This window comes from Prionailurus bengalensis, chromosome F2 (assembly GCF_016509475.1).
Source record: "Prionailurus bengalensis isolate Pbe53 chromosome F2, Fcat_Pben_1.1_paternal_pri, whole genome shotgun sequence".
Taxonomy (NCBI): Eukaryota; Metazoa; Chordata; class Mammalia; order Carnivora; family Felidae; genus Prionailurus; species Prionailurus bengalensis.
Window position 1 is genome coordinate 53,151,589 of NC_057353.1, and position 14,976 is coordinate 53,166,564.

General features: G+C 37.6%; 1 protein-coding gene across 1 annotated transcript in view; it reads right to left on the reverse strand.

Moving 5' to 3' along the window:
• The window catches only part of RSPO2 (R-spondin 2), a 156,130-nt gene that overhangs the window by 36,477 nt on the left and 104,677 nt on the right, over positions 1-14,976 (reverse strand). The gene's annotated exons all lie outside the window — the stretch shown is intronic.

Below are 14,976 nucleotides of genomic sequence, written 5' to 3' on the forward strand. Positions count from 1 at the left end.
TCTAGATTTTGTTGCTGACATAATCTAACAGCTCTAATAGCCTAAAAAGTGAACGAACACACACACACACACACACACACACACACACACACACACACACACACCATAACAAGTAGATTCTGAAGTCATTTATGCAAAGGTAATTTCTACACACTGTAAATAGTAAGTGCAAACTATTTTTATTTTGTGTTTTGGGGCTTCAGCTGTAAAATCCATTAAGATAGCCCTTTGCCAGATCTTTCATGGATTACTGAAAATGTAAAACACCGTTAAATTTACATCATCATAGATACCACTCTGACAAATGTTCATTTCCAGTGGATATGGGAGTCAGAACACGAATAAATCTAACCAGTGAGAAATTGGCATTTTGTTGAACCCATCCTGTTCACAGTTAGCAAGATTCAGTAATGCTGTAATTCTAAAGCAGTCCTTGACTGAACACTCTATAAACAATGCAGTAAAGAACTCTTTGTAGTTAGTGACTAATAATTCTGGTAAGTTGTGCCTACTAAAAACTAACCAGGGAGAAAACACAAAAAAGAAAACGCACTTGAATCCAGTTACATAAAGGCACAACACACAGGATTTTGAAGAAATAGAACATATATAACTTTCTCCCAGGGCCACAGAACTGCCTTCATTCATCTGCCACCAGCTTTCTGACTTTGATTAAACTGTCGCCATCTGTAAGAGTTTTAGAGTAGGGATGTTTTGTGCCAGCCTTGAGAGGTCAAAATTCTACAGTAACTTCAGGGAACAACTCAAAGCAGAAAACAGACAGAATAATCTCTAAGTGTCCCCAGAATAGCCCAGTCTCCTCAAGAACTGTCCAGAGTGGAAATTATCTTCTGATAATTCAAAGATATTATGTCAGTTCATGGTTACTGACTAAAAGTGGGAGGTCTCTTCCAATTCCGGATCCGGTTTTAAAGTGCTGCTGACAGAAGCCTGCTGGCCTCCTATATGAGGAGGGGAAAGTGCACTGACTGAGCAGTTAAAGGTCTTACTTCAGCCGATGTGAACATTCTGAACACCCTGTGCAGTGCCATGACCTAATGCCCAAATCTCTTGAAATTCTGGCATCATAGTATTCTCCTAAGAGGTACACTGTTATTATAATTACATAAAATTTCAGGAAGTTCAGTTTCCTCTACTCAAGTATCAGAAATTAAGATGTAAATTTGAGCGTTTTTGAACTCAAATATTCTTTGACTCCTGTACAGTATTAGATTTTCAACCTGAAATAACACTAGGAAGTACAATTTTAAAATTCAGTTTTTCCTTTGTCGATAAAAGGAAACAATATTTTGTACTTAAAATACTAAAATCTTTCTTGCCCTATCCCATCCCCAGAAAAATCCAGATAATAGGACACAAAAGCTTTTTTTCTGGTCAGCAGGAACTATATATTTTTGTTTTCTAGTTCATGGATGAAGGTAGTTTTGGCTAATAGCAAATTCCAAATCTGCTGCTATTACAAGGAACAGATGCTGAAACTTAAAGGGTTTGAATGCCTGGAAAAGCTAGTTTTGAAACAAAGATATAAATGAACTTAAATTGTGGTTGCTTTTTGTATTTGAGCTATCTTTGTTTCTTACTGGGCTTCTCTCTCCAGGAGCGGACAAATGCACTAATTTTCTCAATATGGAAAATGCCAGCATTAAAGCCAAATCAAGTCGGGTTTAACATAATTACACTAGATTTCATCAAAGAAACTTGGCACTCATCAAAATTCAATCCCAGTGAGCTGATGAGATTTCATCAGGCTGCTTAAGAAACAGGGAAATAAACAAAAGTGGAGAGACAATGAAAACAAGGTAACAACTGTCAAACAAAATGCTGAGCACAACATTGAAAATTTCCCTAAATGTGGTGCTGAAACCACTAATTCTCATCCCCCTCTCCCCTAACTCACTCACTCTCTCTGTCACACACACACACACACACACACACACACACACACACACACTCATGAGCAAACGTTTATGAAGGGACTAAGTGACCACAAATTTTGAATTTTCAATCATCTTTAATTACACATTCGTTGCAGAATACGGATTGTGGAATCATTTCTTACTAAGCACTAAAAGTTACACAAAACATGGGCAATTTGAGAGCTGTATGTTTTTAAGTTTTAAAATATGGGTGCTTAAGAGGTCACCATGTTTGAACTCCATAAGCAAGTTCTTAATAAATGTAAGCTATTATAAAAGGAATGGTTCAAATTAGGCTACTACCCATGTTACAGTTTTGCAACTAGATATGCTCACATGTCATCCACCTGGTGGAAAATTTCATGTGGTGGTTCTTGGGATATACAAGTCTTATGTTTCTGAGAAAGGAGAGGCAAACTTGTAATGGCAATACCAAGTGCATTGCTTCAAACAGAAGCGAGCCAAATAACTCTTAATTCAAAGCATGTTTGATTACTGTATTAGGTCAGTCTGTGCGCTTCAAGTTGACAATTATAGCAAATGGAGGAAGATCTGAAATGCAACAGACACTTGACATTTGAGGCAGAAATTACTTTAAATTACTCAAGTTAGCAATACCACTCTCAACATGAAAATACAAGAATACTACAAGAAATTTTTGCATACGTGTAAGACAGAGGCATATGGTTTCCTTCTCCAGGTTTTGACATAAAATGAAAGAGTGCAAAAGGGATGCAAGTCCATATAATATACATCTTCCAAGGATTAGCATTTAGTTTTAGTATTTAGTTTTAGCATTTTAGTTTTAGCATTTAGTTTTACCATTTCATTAGAGGGTCATTTACTTTAGAATTTTCAAGAAAGAGTTAGTTTAGAAAGTAGACTCTTCTATACAGAGGTATTTTGGAAAATAAACTTTGTATCAGCCAAAGTCTGTTACACATTTTCTAGAAGTCCAAGATAACAATCAAAGACTTATTACTAATTCAAGTTTCTAATTATGGTTATTATCTTGGACTAGACATTGTAATAACTAAAGGTAAGACTACATCAGTGACTAAACGTGACCACAGAATCGTATTGCTGAAAATGAGCAGTTAAGATGTGAGACCTGCCCGAAATTTCTCCTAGAAACAAGAGAATAACTATGGAATAAAATGGTAAAGAGGCAGCTCAAGATGAAATAAATTTGGGCTTGGAGCAGATCATGTGCTTGTCCAGCTTATACCATTTTTAACTGTATATAATTTGTACGTTCAAATGAAAAATTATAAATTCTAGAGTGGCTTTTTTGTTTTTATTGGACCATCACTGCATCTTGCAGTGTACTCCTGCAACTAGTTGATATGTTGTTGAATTCAGTCCATCCTAAGTGTTATACTACTATTCCAAGGGGAAACATTGCAAAAATGTAAGGCCAGTCACCATGGAGGATATATATGTGATAACATGAACAAACCTAGTGGTATTACCTCTGAGGAATGCTCAGAGATTCCTGAGGGTTGAAAGGTAAGGCTGTGTGGAAGAAAGAGTTCCAAGTGTGATGTCTAAGCAAGAACCAAGCTTTGCCTTTAGCATCTACTATGACCCTGCACCTTGGCTTCAAACACGTAAAGGAAAGAATATAAATGAGTGCATCTGTAAAGTTTTGTTTTATAGAAAGATATGCTCTTTTTACAAAGGAAAATCCATGCAGAACCTCCAAAATAAAGAAAAAAAGTAGCTACTATCATTCAACCAGGGTTGAGAAACCAGATCACTAACCTGCTAGGCCTCCTTGCAAGCTGTAAGAAAAAACCATATATGGTTGACCCTTGAACAACATGGGTTTGAATTGCACCAGTCCACTTATGTGAGGATTTCTAAAGATAAATACAGTATAGCCCTGTACATGTATTTTCTCATCCTTATGATTTTCTGAACATTTTTTCTGCAGCTTACTTGGTTGTAAAAATACAGTATAAAATACATATAACATACAAAATATGTATAAATTGACTGTTAGCAGTAAGGCCTTCCAGTCAACAGTAGGCTACTGGTAGTTAAGGTTTTGGGGAGTTGGAAGTTAAACATGGAGTTTTGACTATGTGAATGGTCAGTGCCTCCAACCCCTGCACTGTTCAAGGGTCAACTGCCCCATTCTATCCTGTACAGAATGTAATTTAAGCACTCTTGAATCCAGGTCTAGAGCTTCCTTCCCTTCTATAGGTTTCCTCAAGATTATTGTTATAAATAGGTTTAAGAAAATGAATTTCCAAAACAAAAATGTCTTTAGGTACAGTGAGGCAACACACATCACTGAATTTGTTGAACATCTGTACCTGTGTTCCTAACCTTGGGCTCATTACTTTCTTATGCCTTGAGTGGCTGGTTGTTATAAACTACTTATCATATGTTATGCCTATGCTTTAATTCCTTTTTGAATATTCACTTACCCAACTTGCAGTTTATAAATGAATCACCACAAATGGACAGAGACTTTCTCTTCCCTGTGAGAATTATTCAAGCAGTCTCAAATTCTTCTGGCACTGTTCAATCCAGGAGGTCTAATTTGGTAACTTACTGGTTTTGAAGTATCTGTTGAGCTCATTCCTTCTCCTTATTTCTACACCTTTTGCCCGAATTTTTCCCTTTTGCTTCCTAATACATGGACTGTTTCAACAGATTCTTCATGTTTATATAAATGGTAACCTATATACTTTGCATTTTGTCAGACTTTTGCTCACTCTCTTTCCTCCTTCACCCTCGACTCACTTTTACTTACTCAAATTGTCCCAGGATTCCAGGTCTGTATTCTCAAGTATCACGTCCTTAGCCATCATTAACCTGTCCAAGTCATCCTGCAACCTTCATCCTTTTCCACATTGGAGGCTTACTCTGTACTAGGGCCTATGCTCATCAGGATAATCAATGGCTGTCCCAGCCATTTTTAGAATTTAAGGTTTCCATTTTACACCTAGATTAGAGTAGGTACGTGAGGAACAAGTTCAGCTTAGAACATGCAGCCACATCTGTCAGCTGGGATGTAAATTAACCTATACTCTCTCTGCCCATGAAAAACTACTGCAATCTTCTACATAAATAAAGGCTTCATGTAGAGGCCACAGAAATAAAGATGAATGGATGGTGGAGAAACACACCTGGGTGCAGGATTATTAAAACAAAATTAATAACAACCTATGTTTTTTGATCCTCGATTATTTTAAATGATGTTGTTTAAACCTCATAACAATCCTATGAAGCAGGATTATCTATTATCCCTATAATATAGATTCTGGAGCTGAGAGAGATTGAGTAAATTTCTCAGGTTTGCATACTTGCAAGCTGGTTGAGTAAAGGTCTGAGCCCTAATTTGTTTGAATGTAAAAAGAGATACAAATGTAGGGCCAAGAGCCTGGGTAACTGGGAGGCTAGAGGTGCCTTTGGAGGTTTTTTTTAATGTTTATTATTTTTGAGAGAGAGAGAGAGAGAGAGAGAGAGAGAGAGAGAGAGAAAGCAAGGGAGGTGCAGAGAGAGACAGACAGACAGAGAAGGAGACACGGAATCCTAAGTAGGCTCCAGGCTCTGAGCTGGCTGCACAGAGCCCAATGCAGGGCTCGAGCTCAGGAACAGTGAGATCATGACCTAAGCTGAAATCAGACACTTAACCAACTGAGCCATCCAGGTGCCCCTAGAGATGTCTTTAGAAAGGATGATCATCCCAGGAGAAATAAGGTTTTGGAAAGACAACAAGGTATGTTTTAGCTACACTTGTATTGACATGCTGGGAAGATATCTAGGGAAAGATGCCCATCAAGAGCCCGAACAGTGAGGTTGGGGCTCAAATGGGAGAGGATTTCACATCTGAATGATAGCCAAAGCCATGAGATGGGGAGAAATTAAAGGAAAATAAAGAGACAAGAGTAAGCCAGTCATGGGAAGAATGGTAAATATAGAATTAATAGAATTACAACAAAGTGTAGAATCATAAAATCCATTTGCATATGTACCAATTTACTCCTTACAATGATCCTGTGACATATCCCCATTTCATATAAGACAAAGCTTTGGGAAATTAAGTAATTTAAACCAATGTCATTCAACAAGTGTTGAAAACCAGGACACATCAAATTTAAAACTCTTCCCGCATTTTTCCATACTGTTTTCCCCCAATATACAGACTTCCACCATCACTGCAGGTATAAAATAGAAGCTAGATAACTACTTGTCAAAGACATCTAAGTGTGTGTTGGAAGATTGGAGGGAAAGGCAGGAGAAAGCCAAGAGCAGGATGGATTAAAGGATTAGAATTAGGGAGAATACAGGACACATTGCTTTCTATGCCACAAACACCACAAATTGATAACTGTACAGTTTTCTCCTGAACCTAGCATTTAACTCTGAATCCTTCTTAACCCAACACTTTGCACAGTTAACAAATGACATTCTAGATAAAAGCACCTTAGATTATACATTTGAAATTGTGTCTTGTAGGAGCATTTTCATCTTTGAATAGTATTTAATGTGTATACTTTAAATTTTCAAAGTACTTCAAGCTGACTGGTAAAGGAAATCCATTAGAAGGTTAACATCATAAGCCAGAAAATAAAGAATAATACATCCAAGGGTCTTGGTAAATGGCAAATGGAAATAGCAGTTAGAAAGTAAATATAGTTCAGTTAGGGTGAATGCAAAATGTGCCTACATTTTTAATTTTTTTTTTCAACGTTTATTTATTTTTTTGGGACAGAGAGAGACAGAGCATGAACGGGGGAGGGGCAGAGAGAGAAGGAGACACAGAATCGGAAACAGGCTCCAGGCTCTGAGCCATCAGCCCAGAGCCCGACGCGGGGCTCGAACTCACGGACCGCGAGATCGTGACCTGGCTGAAGTCGGACGCCCAACCGACTGTGCCACCCAGGCGCCCCTGTGCCTACATTTTTAAAAAATAAACTGCACTAATACAAACTAGGGAATGGCTTGGCTTAAAATGTTGGCAGAAAAAGATAAGAGTCACAGTGGACCACAAGTCAGAGCAAAATCCTTCACTCTTTAGAAAAGCAAGCATAACAGAAAAATGCATAAACATCAGAACCCATAAGTATTCTCTGTTAATTCTCCCAAACTCAGACTCTGCTTAACGCTCTGCCCCAAATTTGGGATGTGAAGTGTACTTAGTTACACTTCACAGACACCGCCTCAACCACTTCTGTCTTCAACCAGCATTCTGCTAAAATACCTCCACAGTCAAGTACCCCATGGCTCTCCACTGTGTACTAGGTAAAATTAAAAACCCTGTCCTCTCCATAGAGGCACTTGGCAAACAGTATGCAACTTCTATTTTTGCTGTGAGCTTTTGTATTGCCACTAACAATCTCGGAGCTGCAGCCAGGTTCTTCTGCTCACCCTCTCTTGGACACAAGAGGCACACTTTGGCATCTACATCTTTCCCCACAATGGTCTCTCAGTCTAAAATAATCTCCTCCCCTTTTCAAATGTGTTTCCCACCTACCCCTTTTAATTATCATTTAAATTTGTTCTTCAAGGAGCATCTCCTGGCCACAACAGCCAAAAATATTTTCTGTAACACCAGAGCCTAAAACGATACTTACCATTTACCAACTCAACTCTGCTTTTATTATTTTGTAATGTGCATTTTCTTCTTCCTTAAGTAGACTATAAACTCATCTGTTTGTATCACTTTCAATCTGCCTGTTTCTTTAGAACATAGGTATTAATAGATGTTTGAATATTGATTTAATGAACTTATAGGTATGAAAATGGAAAAATTTTCTCAAAAGAGAAATTAGAAGTCACCTTGCAACATATTTTAATGAAGTCAGTTACACTCAGTAAGAATTTACTCAAAATTTACGTAGTTCTCTCATACCAAATAGTTTTGACAGATTAAAATAACTGAAGGTCAGCCTTGGGGGGACGGACAAGGCCAAATTATTAGTGCAAGGCTTGAGATAATCACCAGAAATAACTCTGCATCTAAATATGCATCTCCTGATCTTACTTAAGAACATTGTATTATATAGAAAAGACACCACGGTTATGGTTATTGACAAGTTCAAAAAGTAACTGACCCTCAATACAAATGCACATTTTCTGGATTCTCTTACACAAAGTTCTAGATGTATTCATTATTTACTAAAAGAACCTACTGAACAATTGTACTCAAATACAACTGATAAGTCAACAAATCTCAATTCCATATAGCCCAGGTCTCCAGACAGTCAACTTTCATGGATTACACCTTCAGCTTACATTAAGGAATAAACACTCCCAAGCTGCCTTCTATCTTCTGAAAACACATGCTTGAGATATGGATATTGGTCCATGTCCACCATACTGTTCATTGCTCTGAATGTGATTCTTGATTTGAGAAATCTGTTTAGTGTTTGTCTCCCTATGGAACGGAAATGTTTTCTGTAATAATTATCATTAATTTCCTTAATTCTATGATGCAGGTCCCACCCCCTCCACACACAGGCACACACTTTCATGTGTCTGAAATTGGAATGAGTACTCATTTTTGTGTACATACATGTGTGCATATATGTATACATTCATATACACACATATGCATATATGTGTATATATGTTTATGTATGTTATGTGAATATACACATATGTGCATATATGTACATATACACCAACTTTTCCATTCAAAAACTTATTAAATTGATATTGTATTTTGTAATTTGTCATTTATTTGAAATTAAGATAGAAAAAAACATATCTACCTTTCCCTTTTGCCTTGGATAGGTAACCCAAGGTCAAATTTTGGCTCAATTATTTCAACCAGTTGGTTGAAAATATGAATACTACATGTATTCATATAGTCTATTTTCTTTATCAGTCCTGAGCCTCTAAGTTTATCCTAGTTCTGATGTTTAAATTTTGTTTTACCATGTCATTAAATATCTTTTTACATTAAGTTATTATTAAATCACTGGACTAATGAACATAAGGGCATAACATCAATTGTTCAATGTCGCTTGACTATACAAGTTCAAATATTTTACTCCTAGTTTCCAAAGTCCTCAAATAGAAGAAAATAATACTGACACACAGAAATAGTAGGTCCAAGTATTACATAAACAGGTCGATTGTAAAGCAAAACCTACTGCCTTTACATGTTTAGTTTAAATAAATGCTAGTAACTTCTGCCACCTGAAACTTTGTGCCCCACTCTATTGCACAGAATAATTGTATCTTCTTAACCACTTCTGTATGATGACAACATGAGTCATTCTGAGATGTTAGTAAAACTCTGTCACTATTTCCATTAAAATGTTTTCTTTCTGCCTCCTGATCCTGGACGATATCCACCACACAGCTCTAGGTCAGTCCAGTAGCTAGATACGCATTTACAGGAAATCTCAGTGAGCAAACCGCCTGCACCATTTTTATCAACACCATTTAAAGATCCTAGAGAGGTGTCTGATGAGGAGAGTAAGTTGTTCTAAGAAACCATGAGGGGATTTATACTTCAGGCTTTCTTATCGCCTAAGGAAGAAAAATAAAAACGTCCCCTAGAAGGGGGAAAAAATTTTTACCACTGACACCATGTGTGTCCTATTAAAGTTGTTTTTATTTTAGAGTGTTGTAAAAATTGCTTTATATATTTTACATTAAGATCAGAGTAGCTTACTGCTGTGTAAGACAAAGGCCCCTTTGGAATTTTTCTGTCCTTGCCCTCTTGCACATAGAACATCAGGCCTTTGGTGACATGTGTAGTTGAGAAATCCTTTTTACAAGTGCCCATAAAAGAGACTAGTACATGTTGCTCCTCACTGTAATTAAACAAGGCTAGGAGAGACCCCAGATGGGATGCTGTAGAGAACAGCACAAAGGTGGGGCATCTTTCACTCACTCACTCACTCCCTGGCCCCCTCGGGCAGGCAAGGCTGGCACCAAGTCAGGCTCAATATGAAACTGGCAGAAGAGCTGGTCTTCTAGCCTTTCCTGCAGACTCAATGCTATCGGTGCTTTGCACACCCTCGGACTTCCATGTCAGTGTCCAAGACCGTACTTAGCTTTGTGTCTTGAGTTTTCATCATCCCCAAAGCATGGTGCATTAGAGCCCACTTTTCTGTTCCCCCATAGCCTTAGACCCTTACCATCGGAAATGTGACAATAAGCAAGTCTCAAAGAAATCACTGCTAAAACACGAAAACCTATCCACTTTCCAGGAAGCAAATTTAAAATACTAAAAAGTGATAGGGAAGGGAATAAAGAGCGAGGGGTCATGTCACAGGACACTACCTAAAGGCTCGTTGTTCAGACCACCGATGCAGGAATTATGGACACTTTAGCTACTAACAAAAATGCAGAAATGTTTAAAGACAGACGGACCTTTGTTAAATGTCAATTTTATATAATAATTATACATTAACATTTAAAAGGTGATAACTGTCCCAGTTTATAATCTCTCTAGAATAAACATCACAATTAGCTGCCATGTATCCAGAGTACCCGGGAAAGTGCACAATATGCCTAAAGTGACTAACACAAATCACTGATCTTAAAAGAAATATAGAAAGGTATTTAGCATAGCAAACATGGAGGCAACCAGAATGCTCTCTTCTTCATATCATAAATTCGGCACCTACATTCCTGACAACTCGGAAAGTTTCAGAAGAAAAGGTTTTTCTCTTCTCCTCTCTTCCAAACCAACTCTTGAGGTTGGCATGCATAAAGCAGACCACATAAATTGCAACTCAAATGTAAACAAAATGTAGAAAAATAAAGAACATATGTCTAAAGCATATTTTCTTGACCCTATCCTACTGCAAATGTACTTATTTCCTGCTCTCAGTTTAATCCATCACAATCCACAACCATCTTTAGTTCTATTATCTAATACCTAGTGCACATGTTGCTGTCAGTTTATATACAGAAAACAAAGATTAGAGAGGTCTTATTACTGCTGCCTTTTAAAAAGTAGATGTTTGCAGAGATTAAGTTTCTGAGTTGCTAAATAGTATTTTTTGTTTCCTATCAAGTTAAAAGCCACTTAAAAAAAGATGAAGGTCAATTAATGTCTCATAAAAGGAATGAGTCATTTTCAAATTGAAATAGTATATAGTAGCAGATTCTATATTTAAAGTTAGCACAATTCTGAGAAAATATGATGAGGGCTTAAGAAATGCATCGTAATGTACTAATAACTGCTGCACAGTGAGTAGAGGCAGCCACAAGCCAAAGAGACAGAAAGCTATAAGTGTCTGTCAAAGCATTGCCTAAATTACTTTATCAAGTCTGATTGCTTCACTGGGTCAGAAAGAACAAAGCCATGCTGGGCACAGAGCCCAAAATGCAGAGGTGGGACTCAAATCCCTAGACCTTCCCCCTGAAAGCAAGTAAGCCCAGGCGAGTGCTGAGCATGGCTCAAAGCAAGGCAGCCTTAGAGGCTGGCCTCGAGGGTGACTCAAACACACTAAGATGAAAAGAATAATCTGGAAGTAACACTTTTCCCCCCAACAGAGGACCAATGACATTAAAATTAAAGAAGCAGGACTTTGTAGGGGTGGCTGAATCAAAGCAAAGCCAGTGGTTCAATACTTGGGCATTTATGAAATGACTCTTGGAGTATGCTTTACTATTTCAAGTTGGAAGACACTGGGAGGGGTTGGTAACCGCAGGGTGTCAGGTTTTTTTTTTAAAGTATTTGTAGAGCAAAACTAAGATGATGTGTGGGATTGGGGGAGAAATAGTTTAGAGTTGGCTTCTTTGATAGACAACCATAGCTTTATCTTTGATTTTTATTGTAAGGAATGAGGAAAACTTGGGTTTCCCAGGCAGCAAGACATTAGTTCTAGTCCTGGACCTACCACTAGAAACTTGCCATGTATCACCGTGGACCAGTCAGAGCCTTCCTGGATTGCAGTTTCTTCCTCTTCCCAAATATGCTGCGGGAGAATCAAGGACATTCACAGCCATTGTGTCAATAGCTAAAAAGATCCTTCCTTAGCTCTTCAGAAGATCTCCTTCATTCAGATCTCTGATCAAATGTTACTCCCTCCATTTCCCTAAATTCCCTATGTAAAATAGTACACTCCTATTCTCAATCTTTCACTAGTTCATTATCCTGCTTTGTGTTTCTTGCCAGCCTCCATCTCCACGTGAAATTATGCATTCATCCACTTACTTCTTGATTGCCAAGATTCCCACTAGAAACAGTTCTGTGAGGACTCTGAGCAGTATCATGCCTAGGCAAGTGATTGGTACATAACAGTGCTCAATAATACCTGATAAATTAACGTTAATTGTCAGGGGACCTTACAAAGTAACAAGGAGTGCCATACACACAGACAGAATATCTCAGGTTGAGGTTATGTTGGCCAGTCCTGAAGACTACAGTCACCCAAGTAACAAGTTTCCCCTGTACAGGAACATCTTTCAACTCTACACCTTAGCACTATGATTCTATTCTCCCATTTGTCATTTAAATATATGATAACAGCATGTTTGTATTTTTCTACTAACATATTATCTAATGCACAGGGTCATGACTTGAAATCCCTTCCATTTGAAGCTCCAGGCTGTATATTAATTGAATAAACTAGTCCCTACAGAATGGAGCAAGGAAAGTGAAGACAGATATCCACAATAAGTAGGCTCTTTATTTTTAAGTAGACCTTTCTTTTTTGCCCTTGTTTCCTACACTCATTGTACTTTTTTTTTTTTTTTTGGCTCTCTGTTTACCTCTTTTTATCGTGGTCTTTTATGATCCCCTCTTTTTCCCTCCAGCCTCCTGCTATCTTTGCTAAACCACAGGTCATAGGCAGATTTAGAGTCTTGCTTAGTCTTGGATAGTTGACTACCCGTGAGGAGGCAGGAGGAAGGCGAAAAGCTGCCAGATGTGGAAGGGTTTGGCAAATGTACACTATAGCTACTGGAAGAGTGTTCAGTCCTTTGGGCATGAACAATGCTCTTGGACTTACATGACGACCGCAGACCTTGCCCATATCTGTTGGTGATTTGTCTTAGAATCATTGGATTTTAGAATTGGACTGGATCTTAGAAATTGCCCGCCCCAATACCCTCAATTTACAAATGAGGAAATAGAGGCCAAGAGAGGTTAAGTGACTTGCCAAGGGTCACAGAGTTAACGAGTTGACAGGGTGCAGAGACCCAGATCTTGTGATCGCTAGACCAGAATCCCAACGAATGAGTGTCAGAAAAGCCCCCAAAACTCAACTAATCAGAAAAAGAAGTTGGGGAATGAACACTGAATAACTTAACGTGCAAATCAATCCATGACTTATTTCCAGGTATTCTTTCTTTCTTAAAAAAGGCAAATAAGCATGCAATAAGAAAAGTTATACTAAAACATTACATTGTTTTTTTTATCTTCTATCCATTTATGTTCTCATTTCTAATAGATCTCAGTGTAATATCTTATACACTTAGTGACTATTCCATTTTGCTGACCTCTAACTTCTGCCTTCCAGTAATCAAAAGCAGCTGATTTTAATGTGCCAGTGCTTTAGTGTGAAGGAGGTTAAGGCTGCATTTGTGTGCAATCAGGTTAAGATTGGCTCCAACAGGAGAGAAATCCATACATATGTTGAAAAGATCTGAAAAATGCCTGTATTCCCAACCTGATTACGACTTACATTTTTGCATGGTTTGTCAAAGCAGATCACTGAAATCAAGTCAAGATGTAAAATGGGATAAAGTGGTTTTCTTCTCCATTCTTCCTTTAATGACCATGACCTGCTGAAAAAAGGAACTGTTCCCTCTCTCACCTGAGGCAAGGTGGGTTACTCCACTGGAAGTTATGCCAATTTTTATCAATTGGAGCTCAAGTTCCAAGACTAATTTTCTACTTTTCATTTCCTACATTTGTAAATAGAAGTTTTTTATTGGAGAGTAACCTTCAATTTCTATCAGCAGTTCTATTTTAGTTCTTTTTATGAAACATTAAACAGTAAAACAAATTCTAATACAACTTTTCAAACCTCCTAACTTTAAAGGTTAGATAATACTGAATTTATCAAACCAAAAATTTAGATGCAGGGGTTAGAGTGATAGCTGCCCTCTCCTAATAAATAATGCTTGGTAAAACCTAAATAGGAAATTAAATCCAAGTTCATTACTGGTTCAGTGGTCAAAAAGAGATTATTAGCAGATGATACATAAATGTTTGTTTTGACATAATTTCAGCTACTGACACTGTCAGGTTATATTCTATTTAGTATTCCTGGAGGCAAAAGAAAATATATAAAAATGCCATAAACATTATAGGTTAACAATGTAGCTGTTATCTACAAAACTCTCAAGCCAGACCTGGGGTAGGTCAAAATCATTTCAGAGGGGAGGGGAATGTGCCGGCTCTTGTTACACATAAGCATGTTTGTTATAGGAGCATTTTCAGGTTAATTTTTGCTATTAACGTAAACCACAATTGGGGGGCCACGTTGCTGGAAGAGGGATGGTGGGGGGTAGTTACATAAACAATATACAACAAAGAAAGTCTTTATTTCCAATACCTGAATACATCGGGTTTGTTTTTAGGCACAAGGTTGCAGGTTAAATGCTCTCAGCTATCCAAGAAGTGCCTTATTAGTTTTGTAAGAAAATATTTTCTTTTATTTTGACTCAAAAATACTCAGTTGAACTGAACAAAACCATCCTTGTTAGTGAAAAGCAGACCCAAAAAAACTTTGTTTCGAAGCCCCAGTGAAGGAAAGCAAAACTAATTCAAGAGGAAAATCTGCCTTCCTAATAGTAGCTTCTGAATCTGGATCTAATAGTTCTCAAAAGCCGACTGGAGTCTTCAAGTCTTAAAAGTTTTGTCTTCCTCCATGGATCATAAACCTCTCTACGAGGAAGCATAATAGGAATATAAATCCATTTAAGCAGATATATATTCTCTTTCTGGGCTACAGCTACAGGGCTGAAAAGCTATGTCCTAATAGCAAGAATGGAGGCAAACAAACGTTTTGATTATTTTCAAGGGCAGTTTTCCAAACACAACTTGCTTTTTTTTTTTTTTTTTTTTTTTTTTGCCTTTCTATTTTGTGCACTAGAAAAATCCCCA